General features: G+C 38.0%; 1 protein-coding gene across 8 annotated transcripts in view; it reads right to left on the bottom strand.

Moving 5' to 3' along the window:
- The window catches only part of Fmn1 (formin 1), a 440,321-nt gene that overhangs the window by 123,060 nt on the left and 300,752 nt on the right, over window positions 1-16,509 (bottom strand). Inside the window, exon 16 of one of the 8 annotated variants that reach the window (XR_015449807.1) lies at window positions 16,258-16,406. The exons of 6 other annotated variants lie outside the window; for them this stretch is intronic. The gene's annotated coding sequence lies outside the window, so the exon portion shown is untranslated. Of the gene's footprint in view, window positions 1-16,257; window positions 16,407-16,509 lie in introns of those variants that run through there. One more of the 8 variants, XM_087207538.1, reaches the window with a different exon arrangement.

A 16,509-nucleotide genomic window follows, 5' to 3' on the forward strand; every position in this document is an offset into this window, starting at 1 on the left:
ATTCCTGTTCCTAGCAGAGGAGAAATCAGAAAACCAAATAGGAACATATCTCTCCCCTAGAAAATGGAGGTAACTAGTATTTTCAGGATTGCCTCATGGAGCTGGGGTGCTGGGACATACTCATAATGGTGGTGTTTTGTAGTCCTGCTGTGCTAATTTTGTCTCTCAATCTGCAGGAAGATGCCAAGTTTCAGAAGGAGGTGACGCAGATTCGGTGTTGCATGACCCAGCAAAAAAAAGCAAGACCAGAGCACTGAGGAGCAGAGCTGCCCTCAGCATAGAGGTGAATTTTCAGGGCTGCCATACCACAGCTCCCAGTGCAGAGTTGAATCTTTCAGGCTGCCTTACCACTGCCCCCAGGGCCGAGGAGCAGAGGTACTCCCAGGAGAGGAAGTGAACCTTCCAGGCTTCCATACCACTGCCCTGAGAATGGAGGAGCAGAGCTGCCCCCAGCAGAGAGGTGAATCTTTTGGGCTGCTTATCACTGCTGCCAGCACAGAGGAACAGAGGTGCCCAATGTGCAAAGGAGGTGAAGCTTCTGGGCCACTGTACCACTGCCCCAAGTGCCAAGAAGCAGAGCTGCCCCCAGGGCAGAGGTGAATATTCCCAGCTGCTATACCACCACCTCAGTGCTGAGGAGGTAAGCCACATGGGCACCAGCAGCACACATCCCTCTCCCCTCCCCTGCTGTAATGAGAAGACACATAAACAAGTCACAAAACCAGATTCTAGATCACCTGAAGCAACCCCAAAGAGAAGAACAATCTAATACTCAACCCCTGGACTCCCTGATCTGGCAATAAAAAAGGACCCAGAAAAACTGAAAACAGAAATAATTTCTCACATATCAGCAGAGAATGTGACCTTAGTGCAAGATATGATTAATAAATCTAGAGAGGACACGGATAAAAAAAATAGATGAGCTGAGGAACATGAGGGAATCCCAACATAGGAAACAAATGGAATCCATAAAACAGATGCAAATAGATTTCCAGGAGATGAAAAACTCCACTGAAAGTTTACACAGCAGAATGAGCCAATGTGAGGACAGAATTTCAGACACAGAAGACAAGATTGCAATTAGTGACCAAGAAAACTTCCCTTAAAAATGTAAGGGACTACGAGAAATCAATCCAACAGCTGCTAGACGATGAAAAGAAAAACATAAGACTGATCAGAGTCAATGAAGAAAGAGTAGAGAGAGAGTGCAGATGACATTAAAAACCTCTTCACAGAAGTGATGGCAGAAAACATCCCAAGCAGGGGAAAAGAACTTGACATACAGATAAGGGAGGCATATAAGACTCCAACTAGCCTTGATCAAAAAAAATCTACACATAGGCATATCATTGTTAAGATTCCAGAAACTCAACACAAGAACAAAGTTCTCCAAGCAGTCAGAGAAAAGAAACAAATCACATACAAAGGAAAGCCCATCACAATCACAGCAGACTTCTCAATGCAAACCCTCAAGGCAAGAAGAGCTTTAGTGACATATTCCAAGCCCTAAAAGAAAACAGCCTCCAACCCAGATTGATGTACCCTGCAAAATTATCTTTCAAAATGGAGAAATAAGATACTTTCATGACAAAGAGCACCTTAGGAACTTCGTGAATACCAAACCAGCACTCCAAAGAATTTTACACAATATCCTAGGAACAGATATTGAGGATCACAACCCCAGGAAGCAAAGCAGAATGAACCCATCTGGTATGACAAGAAATTAAATGTAAAGGGGGAGAACCCAACAAAAAGAAAAAGTCATGGCAATGACAAGTCAATATGTTTCAGTTATAACCATCAGTGTTAATGGTCTCAATTCACCAATCAATAGAAACAGACTGGAAGAATGGGTTAAGAAGCAAGATCCAACAATATGCTGCATACAAGAAACACACTTAATTCAAAATGAAACTCATAGACTGAAAGTTAAAGGGTGGAAAACAATACTCCATGCAATGGGAATCCAAAAAAAAGCAGGAGTAGCTATCCTCTTTGCATATCAAGTGGATTTCAAATCAACACTGATTAAGAGAGACGAAGAAGGACATTACATCCTTGTAAAGGGAACAATCCAAGAAGAAAAAAAAACTTACCAACTAAGAAAAGCACGGGACCTGATGTCTTCACTGCCAAATTCTACAAGACATTGAGAGAGGAACTACTGCCACTACTGTTTAAATTCTTCAATGAAATTCAAACAGAAGTAATACTCCTAAATTCATTCCTGGAAGCAAGCATCACCTTGATCCCCAAAGCAGAGAAAGACCCAACCGAAAAAGAGAACTGTAGGCCGATCTCACTAATGAACATAGATGCAAAAATCCTTAATAAGATACTGGCAAACAGAATGCAGAAGATCATCAAGAAGATCATACACCCTGATCAAGTGGGATCCATACTGGAGGTGCTGGGATGGTTCAACATGCGCAAATCAATAAATGCAATACACTATATCAACAGAGCCAGGGACAAAAACCATATAATCATCTCAATAGATACAGAGAAAGCATTTGACAAATTCTAACATGCATTTATGATAAAAACCCTACAAATAATTGGAATAGACGGTCTCTATCTCAACCTGATAAAAGCCATCTATGAAAAACCAACAGCCAATATCATACTAAATGGTTAAAAACTGAAATCCTTCACACTAAAATCAGGAACAAGACAAGGATGTCCACTATCACCACTCCTGGTCAATATAGTCTTGGAAACATTAGTCATAGCAATTAGACAAGAGAAAGAAATAAAAGGAATAAAGAGAGGAAATGAAGAAGTCAAGCTGCCACTATTTGTAGATGACAGGATACTGTATATAGAAGACCCCAAGAACTACACCAAAAGTCTTGTAGACTTAATAACCAAATTCAGTCAAGTAGCTGGATACAAGGTCAACTCACAAAAATCAATAGCTTTCCTCTACACGAATGACAGACTCACTGAGAAATAGGGCAAATAATTCCTTTCACAATAGCATCCAAAAAACTGAAATACCTAGGAATCAACCTAACAAAAGAAATCAAAGAACTCTTCTCTGAAAACCATAGCACTCTGAAAAGAGAGATTGAAGAGGATATCAGGAAATGGACAGACATCCTTTGCTCCTGGATAGGAAGAACCAACATAGTGAAAATGACCATACTTCCAAAACTGCTATATAGATTCAATGCAATCCCAATTGAAATCCTAGCATCATAGTTCACAGACCTTGAGAAAACAATCCGAAAATTCATTTGGAACAAGAGACACAGAATGGCAAAAGCAATTCTAGGTAACAGAGACATGGCGGGGGTTATCGCAACCCCCAACTTGAAACTATATGATGAAGCCACTGTGATAAAAACAGCATGGTACTGGCAAAGAAACAGACCCAGGGATCAGTGGAACAAATTAGAAGGTGCAGAAAATGCCAGACACACTCATCCACCTCATCTTTGACAAAGGAGCCAAAGACCCTTACTGGAGGAAAGATAGCCTCTTTAATAAATTGTGCTGGAAAAACTGGGTTTCAACTTGCCAAAGATTAAAAGTAGACCTATATTTCTCACCATGCACTAAACTAAAATAAAAATGGATTAAAGATGTAAATATTAATAGAGAAACACTGAACCAGCTGGAACAGAGGTTAGGTAGAACTCTTGAAGACATTGGTATGGGAAAAGACTTTATGAACAAAACCTCAGCTGCCCATGACCTAGCACAAGCATTCTACAAGTGGGATTTCTTCTTATTAAAAAGCTTCTGGAGGGCCAGGGATTAGCTCAGTGGTTTTGCCGCTTGCTGTGCAAGTGTAAGCACTCAAGTTCAATTCCTTGTACAAAAAAAAAAGCTCCTGCACAGCAAGAGAAACCACCAACAGTGTAAAGAGACAACCCACAATGTGGGAAAAAATTTTCACCGGCTGTTCCTCAGACAAAGGTCTACTATCTCGAAACTATAAAGAACTTAAAAAGATCAGACCTCCCAAATTTAAAGACCCAATCCGAAAATGGGCATCTGAAATGAACAGACATTTCTCAGACAAAGAAGTAGAAATAGCAAATAAATACATGAAAAAATGTTCAACTTCACTGGTCATTGGAGAGATGCAAATGAAAACAATGCTGAGATTCCACCTCACTCCAGAAAGAATGGCTGCTATCATGAAATCAACCAATAACAAATGCTGGAGGGGCTGTGGGGAAAGAGGAACCCTGCTCCACTGCTGGTGGGAGTGTAGACTGGTGCAACCACTGTGGAAATCAGTATGGAGATACCTCAAAGAACTAGGCCTGGAAGTCCCATTTGACCCCGCTATTCCACTGTTGGGGATCTTCCCCAAAGAATTAAAGGAATCATACCTCAGTGATATGTGTGTGCCCACATTCATAGCAGCACAGTTTCTGATAGCTAAAACTTGGAAAAAGCCCAAATGCCCATCAACTGGAGACTGGATGAAGAAAACGTGGTTTTTTTTATAAAATGGAGAACTACTCAGCCATAAAAAATGAGAAATGAGAGACATTTATAGCTAAGTGGATGCACATTGAGGCGATACTCTCAAGTGAAATAAATAGGACACACATGTATAAATACCGAATAGCTTCTCTGGTGTGAGAAACTGAAAGTGTAAATAAGGACTAAAATGTATAATAGGTAATGTGAAATAGGAGGAAAAGGGGCAAAGGGGAAGGAAGTGGGAGGGCTAGGGGAAAGGATAGAAGGGAATGGGATTAATATGAGAAAATGGAAAAATAGGAACAAAATCTTTATAAATAGGGAGGACTGGAGGGGTTGAAGGGAGGGCTGGGCAAGGGTGAAAAATAAGAACCAAGAGAGACTATGTAAAGGTGCAAATTTCCAATGATGAATGTCATTATATTGTATACCTAAAATGTACCAATGATTAGAATGAATAATTGATAATGCAAAATAGGAAGAAAAGGTCCAAAGGGGTAGGGGTAGTGGGAGGGGCAGGGGAAAGGAAAGAAGGGAAAGGAAAAATGATGAGAATGGAAAAAATGGAAATAAAGTCTTTGTAAATAGGGAAGGGTGGAGCGGGTGAAGGGAGGGCTAGGAATGGGGAAAAAATAAGAACCAAGATGCATTATGTCAAGGTACAATGCCCAATGAGAAATGTAATTGTGTTGTATACCTACAATGTATCAATAACCAATTTAACAACAACAACAACAAAAGGCTCTCTTGTTACTCTGGATAAGACTGTGGATAGCCAGAGGGCCACACCAGTTTGTATACCAACATTTCTGCAGAAATGAAAATCTGAAGTGGCTGAAATGAATGATGATAAAGATGATGAAATAGTCTTCAAACAGCCTGCATCCAGTGTAAAGGAAACACCGGAGACTCCAACACCCACTCATTCAGGGAAAAAAGACAAAGGCGAAGAAAAAGCAAACAATGATTCTGAATGTATTGTGTGTAGCATATCTTACAAGAAATTGTGATTTGTTATAAGGGCCAACTACTGTATTACACTAGATACAACCAAATCAACCATTAACAAGACTTTCAGAGGAAAATCATATTGATTGTTCCAGGTCAATAAGGAAAGCAGTGAGTAATTTTGGTTTATCTGCCCTTGCTGAGATCCGGGGTACATTGCAGCCTGCAGAGGTTGGGCTCACAGTGCCTTTGTCCTGGTCTCCTACTTTTGTGTTCAGATTGTTTTTAGCTCCCCTTGGTTTACCTTGCCTAAATGTCACTGTTGACTGCAGGTTGAAGTACTGAAGTCTTGTGGGCTTTTGCCACCAGCAAATAAAGTTCACCAGTCTTGCTTGTAAAAAAAAGCAAAGGAGGTAACTACTTTCTCTTAAACTGTGTTTATAAATGACTTGATATTTCGGTGAGTTTATTTAAAATTAGCAGTTCACTCAGGGCTTAGAATATTTGCTGAAAAAAATGAACTGATTGAAGAGGTCAAACAAGGTCCTCCTATTCTGCAGATTTTCTTTATGACCAGAAATTTAATGAAGTTTGTAAAGATCATCAAAATGGTCAAAAAGCAGTTTAAAACACCAAAGAGCAGATTTAGCAAGTTAGCCGTTTTAGATTTTGCTTGGGTGTTTGTTTCCTCTTTGTGTGCGTGACAGCACTGGAAAGGTTCTTGACACTATAGTGTCTGGTTACTCACTCTGATTTAGACTCACTGCCATTTATCTGTATGTCCAATAGCTCCTTGAAAACTATTCCAAGTTCCCAACCTTAAATGACCAGAAGTATCTTAAACGTCAAGTGGCCTTGTGTGTACCACCTCATTTCTACTTCTCATGAGAGCGTTGTGAGGTTGATTCTGCTACTGTTCCTATTTTTAGGTGAAGATGAGTAAAGTCACACAGATCATAAGTAGCTGAGTCAGAATCTGAACCCCGTGTTTTCAGACACCCTGGTCTTATGCTATCCTCTTGCCTTCATCCTCTACAGTGGCGCTAGAGAAAAAATGTGGAATATTCATGAAAGTGCTTCATGAATTGTAAGGTAGGAGGCGAACATTAGCTACACATCGCCACCTGCCATAGTTGGAACCCTTTCATTTTAATTAGGGAAACAGAGGGCTTACGAAGAGTTCCAGTTGCTAAATGACAGTATAGAGTCCTGCACTAGGGTTGCCAGTTCCCAAGTAGGTCACTGATCTCTCCAAAGGTACCTAAAAAGTAGAATTACAGCCCATGGCTCGTGTCCCTATGAGACACAGTGAAGTAAGAAACCTGGGAGAGATAAGGACATTGGCCAAAACGCTTAGCTCCTCCCCTGAGACTAAAAAGGCCTCCCTGTAACTTCATTCATTTGGTTGTCAGACACAAAAAGAATCTATTTGTGGTCTGTGAATTTTCCACAGAGCCAAGATATACAGTTTACTTGGGCAGAAAAATATTTTGATAGTCATAAAACCACCCACAAATCCATTTCTGTGAAGAAAATGCTTTGACCTAATATAAATTTATGGTACATAGCTTGAGCACTGGCTTGGCCAAGGAGACCCACGTTCTGTGCCTGGTTGGGTGATTCTGACCATGCTGCTTCCTGTCTTGGAGTTTCAGCTTTACCATCTACGTATGTCTACCCCACTCACTTCAAAGCTTGAAGCTGTACACACAGCTAAAGGGTCACTATTATAACTACATGAACACCCTTTGCCTGAGTGGGAAATATAAAAGACATTCTGTTAATGCAGTCGCCAAATGAATGATACTCTTGCATTCCTCCTGATTCTTATAGCATGCTAAAAGCTTGAAGCCAGGAAACTGCTCTCTGTTGTCTCCTTGAGCAATTCTTGCAGTAAGTTCAATAGACTTCTTCTCAAGAGTAGTTGCATTATTTCCAAACTTGTTTAAAGCAGCTGCTCATTTTATTGCATTTTCAATTTTAATTACTTGATGTAAACTGCAGGTGGATGACTGTGAAAAAATACTATTTGTATAAAGTTAAATGAAAAATTGAAAATACTGCTGTTAAATATAAGTATAGGAGATCGGGAACCAGGGGAGATGTAGCATGTCTACTGTGGTCTCCAGGACTGAACCTTGGGATACAGAGAAGATATGAGTGAAAAAAAAAAACCCTCATAAAATCTACATGGAGACTAGTGTTTAGCTAACAGAAACGTATCAATGTCAGTATCTTAATTTTGACATACATATCATAGTGATGTAAAATATTAACAATGGGGAAATTGGGTAAGAGTGAGATAAGAACTTTTTATACTACTTTTCTAATTTTTCTACACATTTTAAATTATTCTAAATAAAAACAAAAAGTTATAGGTAAGATTGTTTTAAAAGATTGAGAGAACATATCTAGAAAAGTTCTGTGGTGATATTCATGAACGTCATCGTTCCACTTTAAAAATACAAAAGGAGATCATAGAAGATCTATTATGGTATGGATTTTAGGTAAGACTTGAAGGATTCCAACTGATCCAGAATTTAAGGCCTCATCTCTGTATCAAAGGACAGATAAATGGTACTGTACTTAACTGGTTTTAAATGAAAAGGCTAAGTGATATGAGTATCATTTCTCATGATTTCTATTTGGGCCAGAATTTTTCCCATTAACTACCACATCAGATAATAGCTGTACTGATAAAGTTTATTTCTAAATGGCATCAATGCAAGAGTATGAGAGACATGGATTAATTTAAGAGCCAACTTTTGAAAGTCATTTACAAAGAGAATACCTGAGATGCAAGCCTGATATAATTTTCAAATGACTTTTATATCTATAGTGTTCAGAATTCTTAGACATTTTAGTTGTTAATTTACTAAGTCTAACAAGGAACCAAATAATCCTTACGGAATAAGGAAAACTACAGAATCCACAGAAATAGCACAATAATAATAATCTTAGAAATTTGGAGTTGGAGTGTACCTTTAAAACATCTAGCAATTACCATTTTAACAGGACCTAGCTGACCCATCTACCATAATAGTCTTAACCATCAGTAGATGAGGAACCCACTATTTCTCAGATCCTTAAACTTCCCCTTCAGAAAGCTTTAAGGTCTGTCCCTTGAAATCTTCTAATACTGATGCTTATTTGACATCTTTGGCCATAGGATGTAATCTAATTTATCTCTTATAGTGAAGTCAGCAATTATCTGAAGTTGAGTCATTTCTACAATTTATTCATTTGTTCGTTCTCTCAACACATATTGATTACACAAGTACAGTATATGGCAGGACCTGACTCTGGTACAATCTAGATAAATGCTAAAAAGTCATACTAGGTATCAGCCTATATTGAGCAGGAGGAGGAGGAGGGAGAGGGAGAGAGGAGAGAGATGCTTCTAGGGCCAGAGTATAATGGGTAGGGGATAAAGGGCATGAGATAAGGCTGGAAAAGTAGAAGTGGTCCAGGTAGAACTTTGAGGACATGGATATGAGGTTGGATTTGATTCCAAGAGCAATGAATCCAACAAAGTTCCATGACCTCTCTGTGGGTAGACACTGGCTTACAGGAGGGCAAGAGTGGAAGCAGGGAAACCTCCTGAAGTCTGGTGTTATGGCCAAATGGGAGTGGGGGTTAGATTAGAAATACAGTGTAGAGATGGAAAGCAGTGAACTGAGCTTCACAACAAATTTTGAAGGTACAATAAACAGGAACTACAGATGGGATGAAGTTGGATGCAAGGGTAAGTATTTTCCACTTTGCCTATACTCTGCGAAGGAATTTCTTTTAGATGATCCTGTTAAATCCTCTAAAAAAGAAATCAGAGGAACAAGTAGTAATTTCCTTGCTTTTGCATAAGGTCACCGAGATGGGAGGGGACAAAATGACTTGCCAATGGTCACACAGCTTGTGAAGCAAGGATTAGAATTCAGGACGTCTAACTTAGGCTTTTCCAGAATAGTAGCTTCTCTTTCAGTATTTGATGGTTTTTGTCAAATAAAAAAACAAACAAAATAAATTCTGTTAACCATGCTGATTTACAAATAGAGTACAAACCAAGTGGAGGAAACCAGGACAACATAACTCATCCTTCCCACCTAGAGATGTCATAGCCATGGCTTCAAAGGAAAACACAAACTTCTTCCATTAATTAAGTGGCTGAATCAAGTTTCAGTCTCTGTGTCCTCTCTCCTTTCTGAACAATTTGTCTTTGAAAGGATTCCATTTGGGAAATGTGTGACCTTTACCCACCATGCTGTACTTAATTGAATGCTTTGCATCAAAAGTCACCGTGCTGTTCAACATTTTACACCCACTGCCTTTCTGAGATACTTATCCCAGATCCTTAAGGCCTGTTTTGTTGAAATCATTTTACAAAAATAAATCATATCAAAGTTTTAAAAAATTATTTCTAAAACTTTGCTTGCAAGACTAAATATTTTTAACACCATGGCAACATGGTCAGGACTCTGGCTAATGTATCCAGTCTTGTACCAGAGCTCAAGCTTAATAAACTACTGCCATGGACAAATGGGCTGCACAGGAGGGAAGAACTAATAAATTAGGCACGGTCAATAATCATTCCACTCATGTCTTCTGGAGCTTCCTAAAGGTGATAAATGAGCCACACTTGTCCTAATGGGTCAATCCTCCTTGTCCTTTCTAGGATACACCAGTATGCACTGAGCAAACTGCGTGGCTTATGAGTGGCTTTAAGTACTACCTCCCACAAAGTGGGAAGTACTTCCTCACACACCATTTCACCTGGCCCTTCCAATACTGCTTTGAGCTGGGTAGGATGGAGAAGGATGGTCTGCTTCATGGCTTCAGCTGAGATTTGGAGAGGTTAAGTGACTTATCTAAGTTGCATGATTTATCACATAGTCAATAAATGGCAGAGCTAAACTTTAAGCTCCAGTCTCCTAAAACCCATTCTGGAACTACTTTTAACATACTGTACTAGCCTCTGCCACTGAAACTTAACTATCACTCAAAGGACTTGATCTATTGTTATTTGGTGGGGTTTCTTTTCTTGGTATATTTATAAAAGTTTTACACACACAAAGAATAAATGTATTCTATACAATCTAAGGTCAGCCTCCACCCTACTGATTGTCCCGCAGAGGCATTTGCTCAAGCAAATTTAATGTGATTATTTTAGTATTTTATAATATCTCTAACCAGTTTCTACCAGTACTTTTTCTCTTGGGGTACAATAAATGATATCACGCTCTCCACTCCTACCTCTCTATCTCCCTCACCCCATAAAACCCCAATATGACTTGGTTAAATGAATACAGTACTCAGCTTTGACATTACTGTGATTTTGTAAACAAAACTCCCTGTCCCAGCTAATATATTTAAATTCTGATTATGCTTTTCCTGGATAATTACCCCACTTTTCTTCACTCTACCTTCAGAAATAATCAATTTTTTCTAATTTGCTTTCTTCTCTATGAACTTATTAAAAGAACCCAAGACTTCCTGCTAACTGTATAAATCTCTTGTCGCTCTCTTGATATTCAGGTATACCACATGCATTACCTAACTATTCCATAAGAATCTTCTCCATGATTCCTTTGACATCTCATTTGGAATGTATTCGTCTCCATGCTTTCCTGTTATTCTGTGCTTTTTTAAAAAAGAATTTTATTTATTTTATCTATCTATCTATCTATTTATTTATTTATTTTTGCCATACCAGAGATCAAACTTAGGACCTTGTGCTTGCGAGGCAGGCAGTGGCACCACTGAGCTAAATCCCTAGCCTGAATTTTTTTTTTTTGTATGGGGATTGAACTTGGGACCTTGTGCTTTCGAGGCAGGCAGTGGAATCACTAAGCCAAATCCCCAGCCCCATGCTCTTTTTCGTTTTTACCCTGAGACTCATTTGCTTCTATTCTCTGATTTTTAAATTTTCTGTTGTCCGTTTCATGAATAGGACATTCTCTGTAGCATCCTGAAGATAACTGCATGAGAAATCAGATTTCTGAAACTTCACATCTCAAAATGTTTCTAATATGCCCTTACATTCCATTAAAGGTATGGCAGGTATAAGAATCTGGATTGGGGGTAATTTTCCTCCTGCATTCAGATCCATTTATAGATGTTGTAGTGCTACTGGAATATCTGAAGTCACTTCACTTCTTGATTCTCTGTGTAATCTGTCTCTATGACTGACCCACCCACCCTCTTTTTCTAAAAGTTGGTAAATTTTTGATTTTGTCCCAAGTATTTGGAAAGGTTCCAATAATAGTATGGACCTGCTCTACTCCCTCATCCTGGAATCTGCTTGGGTCTTTTAAAATTAGGAACTTATGTCCATGATGTTAGGACATTTTCTTCAATAATTTTACTAATGTCTGTATGAATATATAAAAATTTTTATTTAGGTATGCATTCATGTGAATTTATAAATGAATGTCAGTATGTGTCAATCTTACAGTAAAAATCAAATTGCTTCTCACTTTCTTCTACTCCTGAATTAGAGTTCAGTTTTCTTGTTTGGCTACTTCATTTACCAATTGTCCTTCTGTTTTTTGAGCATCAGAAATTTTGTGGTTCTCATTTTGTCTGTGTTGTTGTTCTTCAGAGATGAACTAAAGAACTCAGTAGGGCTTATTCTTCAAATGTTATCATTCTAGATCAGTGATGGCAAACTTTTTGGAACTTTCAATGATACCACATAGCCTGCTGCAGCACATGTGCTTTAAGTTCACCACCAACCACTGTTCTAGATCATATTGCTAGTGCTTGAGGGCTTTACCTACCAACACTAAGAGAATAAACCATGGTGCAATAGAAACATTATAAGCATTGTAATCAGATAAATGTGCTTTAGATATCAACTTTGTTATCAATAGAAAGTTGCTTCAATTTCCTTACTCTTATAATGCAGGTAATAATACATTGAAGTAAAGAAATAATTTGCTGGATTTTATACATGCTCATTAAATGGAGAGTGTTGTCCTTAGTGGCCCAGGAAATGGGTAGGCACCATACCCTTGAACATATTTACAGACTCTGTACCCACTGTCCACACTAGCAAGGAGGAGACTCTTGTCACTGATATTGTTTCAAATCACCAGCACTTATTAATAATAAAAATTGAGCCAACTTTTAGTTGGTCACATTATTGCTTTTAAATACACACATGAGAATAAAAAAAACAGTATGCCAAGTTAAATATGAATTTAAGATAAGGATAAATATTTCAGTACAAGTGTTTTCTATGCAACCTCAGTAATCTACCTACTTCTAATTTGAGTCTTGACTATGACTTATGTTTGTAAAGATACTTTGTGTTATAAAAATTATATATGTATATTCAATAAATTAAACTTTCTACTACACCAGAACACATTATGCTAAAAACAATTCCTTATTTATCTGAAATTCAAATGTAACTGGGCTTCATGCATTTTATTTAATAAACTCGATGCTCTTAAATGTAGGAATAACCATTACTGATCTCATTTAAATGGTCACCTTTGCTTTCTAAGATCATACCAACAGGGAATCACTTATCTTACTTCTGTTTGGGGTCCACAGTAACTGAGTCAGCCTGTGGTTATCCTTTCATCAGAGTAGTGGACAGATATACTGATTTCAATTGAGGAGGGACCAATATGCTGTATGAAAGTGAGAGTCAAAAAGGATGCTTATACAGCAAGCTTGTATAAAAGAACTGGATGAGGAGCAGGTAAAGAGGAATTCTTCCCACTTTTCACAATGACACAAATTCAAACATCCGCTAGTTTACTGGCAATTTCACTTATTAGCCTTCCTTCTTGCTTCCGTCAACTCTTCATTAACAGGATAGGAAAGGCCAACACACATTACCCAAAAGCAAAATAAAAACAAAACCAGTCAAGGGAAAGATCAAGAACAAGATGACATGTGGCCTTGTTCCTGCTAATTAGGTCCCGTCCTGCATGTACTGGGAGAGCTACTGACTCTCCCTGAGAGGGCTTCCCTTTCCCATTTTGTCAATGTTCAGAGTCTCCAACTCAACCCGACCCCCGCCCCCCCCACACACACACAGCCTCCTCCTTCAGGACCTCACTAATATTATATCAGCAATGTATTTGCTCAGATATTTAACTTATCCATCAAGACAGAGGAGGTAACTGGCAAAGGAGATGATTGTTGCTACCTTGCAAAACTGTATCTTTCTTTGCAGGACAAAGAATAGCTAGTTTATTATACAGTGCATGGTTTCAATAGAAAAGGTTTTCCAACATGTAAGTACTTTAGCTGACCCAGTGAATTCATGTTAAACAAAACAAGATATCGTTAACTTTTAAACACCCATGGCTAATCCTTAATCTCACTAATCCTTTTAGCTATAATTGAGAGTTAAGTATCATTTGTATTTTAAATTAAGTTTTAATTACAAAAATGACACACACATACTCAAATAATTACCAAATATACCAGCCTTTGCCCAGGCACATGGTAAGCTACAATTCAAATTACATGAGTGTCATTTAATTGTTTTGGTGAGCCTTTGGAAAAGAATGGAGCTATATGAGCAAATTCTATCTGTCATCTTCATGTGGACGTCAAGTTGACTTCAGTTTAAAATATTTAAAAGGCAAACCTCTCTTTCTTGAGGTTAGTTTCATACATGAATTTACATCTTCTTGCAATTTAGATTTGAGGTAGAAGGTTCAAGTACTAGTCTTACAGAAAACAGAGATTCATCTGTATAGCTCTCGGCTAATCTAGTTGATCCCTGAAATCAGGACACGGGGATTTAAAATGCCTATGGATGTGACACATGTACTTCAATATGAATTAATCTAGAAATATTAACACTTTTAAAACTTAAAAAGAAGATGTGAATATTTATTGACTTCCTGAACTGTTTATTTTATACATGCCTCATTTGACAAGGCCTATAGGAATGAACACTTTGGGATAAACATTTCTAGTATAAACATTTATAGAGTGATAACAGATATCAAAAACTTCAATGGAGAGTCTTGCCTTTACAGAACTGTTTAAGTGTATTTCCAAATCTGCCTAAATAGCACATAAGAAAGAACATGTTCAAATATATAGTTTTAAATATTTAGAGAAAAATACATCAAAATTATCTTGAAAAATACGCACATGAATTCACATTTTAGCCAACATTATCAAATAAATTGTGACTTTTAATGAAGGTGAACAACTAATTACATTTTCTCAATTTATATGCATGATAACAGGGCTAATAATGCAATTTTCAAAGCAATATTTAGTAAATAGCTAGCTCATTAAGTAGCTCAACCTTAACAAGAGAGAATACAAACTACTGTTAGCCAGAAAGGCAATTTATTTTTATTCTTAGGTACATTTTTCAGAATATGCTGACTTTTCAATAGCTACCTGAAGAGTTCCTATCTCATTTTCCAAGTAAAAATTAGTTTAGCTTTCCTATTTTCAAGAGAATGCAGTTTTCATAATAAAACATGATCACAGATTTGTGTCAAAAATGTATACTTGGGGGAGATGACACTAGAATAATTTAAAATGCATTAGTGTTACTGATTTTGACTCTGAGGCATCAAGATGTGACAGAGGATTTGGCCTACTATTTCTTTACATGGATAGCAAGGGCAGTATAGCCACAAAAGTGCCAGAGCCACATTAAAGAACAAAGGCCACAATGGTCCCTGAGGGCCCTTAATTCAGGTCACCTGGAAATGATCAAACAATGGTGTTCTTTATCTTAAAAATTTGATAATAATATCAATATCTCTTTCTTCTTCTAAAACTGTACCTTGTAGAATGCATGTTCTATAAAATATCATTAAGTACTCAGTGAAAATAAAACCAGTGCTTTGTGCTGTAAGTTGGCAAATGCTGTTTTAAACAGGGTTAATTTTCTAATTTTTTAAGCTACAGAAATTGCCAATGCCTTTAATAAGTTCACTATGCACTATGAGTCCCTATATCATTTTAATATACAGCATTTCTAAATTGATTTGACTACAAACTTCTATTTAGAGAGCACCAATTCACATTTCATGCAGTATTAGTGACACCACTGGGAAGCCCTACATTTACAGTCTCAGTGCCACTGTGTGTGGTGGTCAGGGGTTAGGAAGTGGTATGAACTGGGACAGTCAGAAAGAAGGATCCATTACATGGTGTATTAGTCTCCTATTGCCATTATAACAAATTAGCACAAACATTAACTGGCTTAAAACAACATGAATATACCTTATAGTTCAACAGACTAGAAGTACGACATGTCTTACTGGGATGAAATCAAGGTGCTGACCAGCTGTACTTCTTTCTGCAGGCTCTGGGCAGAATCTGTTTCTTGGCTTTTCCAGTTCTACAGGCTTCCCACATTCCTGGGCTCAGTGCCCATTTCCTCTGTCATCAAAGCCAACAACACTACATCCCTCTGATCATTCTTCTGTAGTTATCTCTCTCTCTGATCACAGCCAAGGAAAGCCTTCAGCTTTTAAAGATTCATTTTAAAGATTCATGTGATTAGATTAGATCCACTTGGCCAGGCCAGAATAATCTCCCCATCTCTACACTGTCAAACTCCCTTTTTGCCATGTAAGGTAACATAACCACAGATTCTACAGATTAGGGTTTGGACATCTTTGGGGGCCACTATTCTGCCTACCACTTATGGGTTGGTAAGGATACCTTCAGAGTTCCTGCCAGGAAACAAGTTTGAGCAGTCAGAAAAATAACTATTGTTGTTTTGATATCTCAACTATTCCTCATAACATCACAGTAGTACCAGGGAAAGAAAAACCATTGTTTGATGAAGGTATATAGAGTAAAAAAGAATATACGGAACAAGTTCTCCAGCATTAAGAATATGGCTCTGCCAGGCGAGTTGGAACATACCTGTAATTTCAGCGCTCTAGAGGCTGAGGCGGGAAGCTTGCAAATTCAAACCCAGTCTGGGAAATTTGGTAAGACCCTATCTCAAAGTAAAAATCACACTGGGCGGGGAATATAGCTTAGTATGAAGGCCCTGGGTTCGATCCATAGTACTGCAAAACAAACAAACAAACAAACAAAAATATAAACAAAAATTGGTTCTGCTGTCACAATATGGAGAAAGAAACACAAGTGCTCCAGGAATCAGATATTTCA

Source organism: Heterocephalus glaber, unplaced genomic scaffold (genome assembly GCF_053883595.1).
Source record: "Heterocephalus glaber isolate CG9 unplaced genomic scaffold, H.glaber_assembly_v1.0 deba00000809, whole genome shotgun sequence".
NCBI classification, from domain to species: Eukaryota; Metazoa; Chordata; class Mammalia; order Rodentia; family Bathyergidae; genus Heterocephalus; species Heterocephalus glaber.